The sequence below is a fragment of the Euphorbia lathyris genome, chromosome 5 (assembly GCF_963576675.1).
Source record: "Euphorbia lathyris chromosome 5, ddEupLath1.1, whole genome shotgun sequence".
Lineage (NCBI taxonomy): Eukaryota > Viridiplantae > Streptophyta > Magnoliopsida > Malpighiales > Euphorbiaceae > Euphorbia > Euphorbia lathyris.
Window position 1 is genome coordinate 86,579,733 of NC_088914.1, and position 4,660 is coordinate 86,584,392.

Consider the following 4,660-nt stretch of genomic DNA (forward strand, 5'->3'; position numbering starts at 1 on the left):
TGTACAAGAGGGTGTTCGCTATAAACTTTCTAGAGTTCGAATGAGATAAAACCAAAAATAGTATCACTCCGGTGTTTTCCGAAACTACCCAAAATAATTATCTTACTATTTTTGTCTGTCCGCCAAAAATCAAACTACGCTCAAATCACTCAACTCTCTCAAACTCACAATGGAGAACCTTGCCTCACATTTTGCAAAATTATGATTGCTCTCAATCAGCTTCCATCTTTTTTTTTTTGCAACCTCAATTCATGGCCTTATATAGCCATATTATTGAAGACTTTTTCAACTAATTAGTTGAGGAAGTCAATGTTTCATATGTGCCGTGATTTGTGCACATAAATCTTGGCACAACTTGTCTCAGTTTTTTTATATCTATTTGTTTATTTATTTATTTAAATATTTATTTTATTTAATTGTTTTAAATTAATAGTTAGTTTTTTCCAACAGTTAATTGTTTCGATAATCCGTCCTCTCAAAGTGATGCAAGGTTTTTCATACACTTTCCAATATTCATAATGTTTTCCTTCTGTAATGAGTATCTCTTCACAATTAAACTAGAGCAAGGGTCTAAATGCTGAGATATATCTCCATATATGTGACAAGATAGATGTCCTCACAGCCTCTATCAAACTACCATAAGATCAAATTTTACAGAGGAGCTCATTTGGCAATTTGCTAATGAAATCAGCATCTTCTGTTGCACTTTCCTTTCCGTACCACCCAAAATTAATCAATGTATTAGCAACAGAAAGAATGAATTTTGAGCACTTTGATTGTCCATGAATCAATCCAATCTTTAACACTGTCAAAAATCTTAAAAGAATTCAATAACATAGTAAATACCTTTGTCTCTGACGACCTAGCGGCAACTTCCGATGATCAAGTAGCACTGGAATCCATAGATGTTTAAGAAACTTTCAATTAGAAAGAGCTGCTAAAAATGGTGGAGTATAGACAATTTTTGAAAAAGTGAAAAATGATATCCTTTTTATTTTTTTATTCATTACTTTTTTCTTGATTTTTTTTCTAATCAATCACTAAAGGTCCATTTATTAATTTATATATATTCATTTTTTATGTTTAATATTAGGGCCCGTTTGGTTTTGTTATATATATAATTATCTTGTTTAGGAAATATAGTAATTATCTATATAGTATTTGATTGATTTGTAATTATCACATTACCAAAATCAAGCTCTAATTATGCATATACTTATGCTAATGTTATAATTACAAATCAATTAAATTAGGGCTTGATTTTGGTAATGTGATAATTACAAATCAATCTAATATTATATTTCCTAAACAAGATAATTACTATATTTCCTAAACACCATATCTAACAGGTTTAGATGTTCCAGTTTGCTGTTTGTTGTTTCCTATTTTTGTTTACTGTTTCCTGTTGTTGTTTGCTGTTTGATTATTAGTGTTTGATAAAATTACTAGACAACCCACATTATGTAAGGTAATGGTTTCTAATGAGCTCAATTGGTTGGTGAAATTTGGTCCAAATTTGCAAAAAATCAACATAAGATGATTCAAATTCATCGCTATACCATCAAATAGCTCAGTCCTAAAAAGATAGTCAAAACCAAGGTATTTGATATGGGCTACGTAACAAGCAAACTGACAATGTTTGAACAATGTTAAACTTTCAACATCTTTTCCGAGTGCGAACTTAATCCATCTATCAATATCAGCAAAAAAATCAAAGCCAGTGTTGTCAGCAACACTCTTGACATAGTTGTTCAAACAAATCTATCTTTTCGCCCCTGTAAAACCTACATAGTTGTTAATGTTGGGAATTTTCTGGATTACGACAATGTAACGGAATCAATAAATCTCAAAGCATCATCAATATATTGCTAAGAAAAATAATAGTTTAAAACTTGAAGACAATTTTATTGAATTTATGAGGTGTACAAGAGGGTGTTCGCTATAAACTTTCTAGAGTTAGAATGAGATAAAACCAAAAATAGTATCACTCCGATGTTTCCGAAAATACCCGAAAATAATTATCTTACTTATTTTGTCTGTCCGCCAAAAATCAAACTACCCTCAAATGACTCAACTCTCTCAAACTCACAATAGAGGACCTTGCCTCACATTTTGGAAAATTATGATTGCTCTCAATCATCTTCCATCTTTTTTTTTTTTTGCACCCTCAGTCCATGGCCTTATATAGCCATATTCTTGAAGACTTTTTCAACTAATTAGTTGAGGAAGTCAATGTTTCATATGTGCCATGATTTTGTCACATAAATCATGACACAACTTGTCTAAGTTTTTTTTTATATCTATTTGTTTATTTATTTATTTGAATATTTATTTTATTTAATTGTTTTGAATTAATAGTTAATTTTTTCCAACAGTTAATTGCTTCGATAATCCGTCCTCTGAAAGTGATGCAAGGTTTTTCATACACTTTCCAATATTCATAATTTTTTCCTTCTGTAATAAGAATCTCTTTCCAATTAAACCGGAGCAAGGGTCTAAATGCTGAGATTTATCTCAATCTATGTGATAAGATAGATGTCCCCACAGCCTCTGTCAAACTACTATAAGATCAAATTTTACGGAGGAGCTCATCTGACAATTTGCTAATGAAATCAGCATCTTCTTTTGCATTTTCCTTTCCGTACCACCCAAAATTAATCAATGCTTTAGCAACAGAAAGAATGAATTTGGAGCACTTTGATTATCAATGAATCAATCCGATCTTTAACACTGTAAAAAATCTTAAAAGAGTTCAAGAACATAGTAAATACCTTTGTCTCTGATGACCTAGCGGCAACTTCTGATGATCTAGTAGCACTGGAATCCATAGATGTTTAAGAAACTTTCAATTAGAGAGAGCTGCTGAAAATGGCGGAGTATAGACGATTTTTGAAAAAGTGAAAAATGATATCCCTTTTATTTTTTTATTAATTACTTTTTACTTGATTTTTTTCCTAATCAATCACTAAAGGTCTATTTATTAATTTATATATGTTCATTTTTTATGTTTGATATTAGGGCCCGTTTGGTTTTCTTAGATATAGAGTTTAGGAAATATAGTAATTATCTATATAGTATTTGATTAATTTGTAATTATCACATTACCAAAATCAAGCTCTAATCATGCATATACTTATGCTAATGTTATAATTATAAATCAATAAAATTAGGTCTTGATTTTGGTAATGTGATAATTACAAATCAACCAAATATTATAATTCCTAAACAAGATAATTACTATATTTCCTAAACAAGATAATTCCATATGTAACAGGTTTAGCTGTTCCAGTTTGCTCTTTGTTGTTTCATGTTTTTGTTTATTGTTTCCTGTTGTTGTTTGAATATTAGTGTTTGATAAAATTACTAGACAACCCACATTATGTAAGGTAATGGTTTCTAATGAGCTCAATTGGTTGGTGAAATTTAGTCCAAATTTGCAAAAACTCAACTTAAGATAATTCAAATTCATCGCTATACCATCAAAAAGCTCAGTCCTAAAAAGATAGTCAAAACCAAGGTATTTGAAATGGGCTACGTAATAAGCAACTGACAATGTGTGAACAATGTTAAATTTTCAATATCTTTTCCGAGTGCAAACTTCATCCATCTATCAATATCAGCAAAATACTCAAAGCCAGTGTTGTCAGCAACACGCTTGACATTACTACATGAACAAAAATGGAATTCAAACAAATCTATCTTTTCGCCCCTGTAAAACCTACATAGTTGTTAATGTTGGGAATTTTCTTGATTAAAAAAATTTAACGGAACCAATAACTCTGAAAGCATAAGAAATATATTGCTAAGAAAAATAATAACTTAAAACTTGAATACAATTTTATTGAATTTATGAGGTGTCCAAGGGTGTTCGCTAGGAACTTTCTAGAGTTAGAATGAGATAAAACCAAAAATAATATCATTTCGGTGTTTCCCGAAAATACCCCAAAATAATTATTATACTAGTGTTGTCTGTCCGCCAAAAATCAGACTACTCTCAAATCACTCAACTCTCTCAAACTCATAATGGAGATCCTTGCCTCACATTTTGCAAAATCATGATTGCTCTCAATCAACTTCCATCTTTTTTTTTGCACATTCAATCCATGGCCTTAAATAGCCATATTCTTGAAGACCTTTTCAACTAATTAGTTGAGAAAGTCAATGTTTCATATGTGCCATGATTTGTGCACATAAATCATGGCACAACGTGTCTAAATCACTCAATTCTCTCAAACTCACAATGGAGAACATTGCCCCACATTTTGCAAAATCATGATTGCTCTCAATCAACTTACATCTTTTTTTTTTTTGCACCTTTAATCCATGGCCTTATATAGCCATATTCTTGAAGACTTTTTCAACTAAGTTTTTTATATCTATTTATTTATTTAAATATTTATTTTATTAATTGTTTTAAATTAATAGTTAATTTTTTCCAACAGTTAATTGCTTCGATAATCCGTCCTCTGAAAGTGATGCAAGGTTTTTCATACACTTTCCAATATTCATAATTTTTTCTTTCTATAATGAGCATCTCTTCCCAATTAAACCGGAGCAAGGGACTAAATGCTGAGATTTATCTCAATCTATGTGACGAGATAGATGTCGCCACAGCCTATCTCAAACTACCATAAGATGAAATTTTATGGAGGAGCTCATC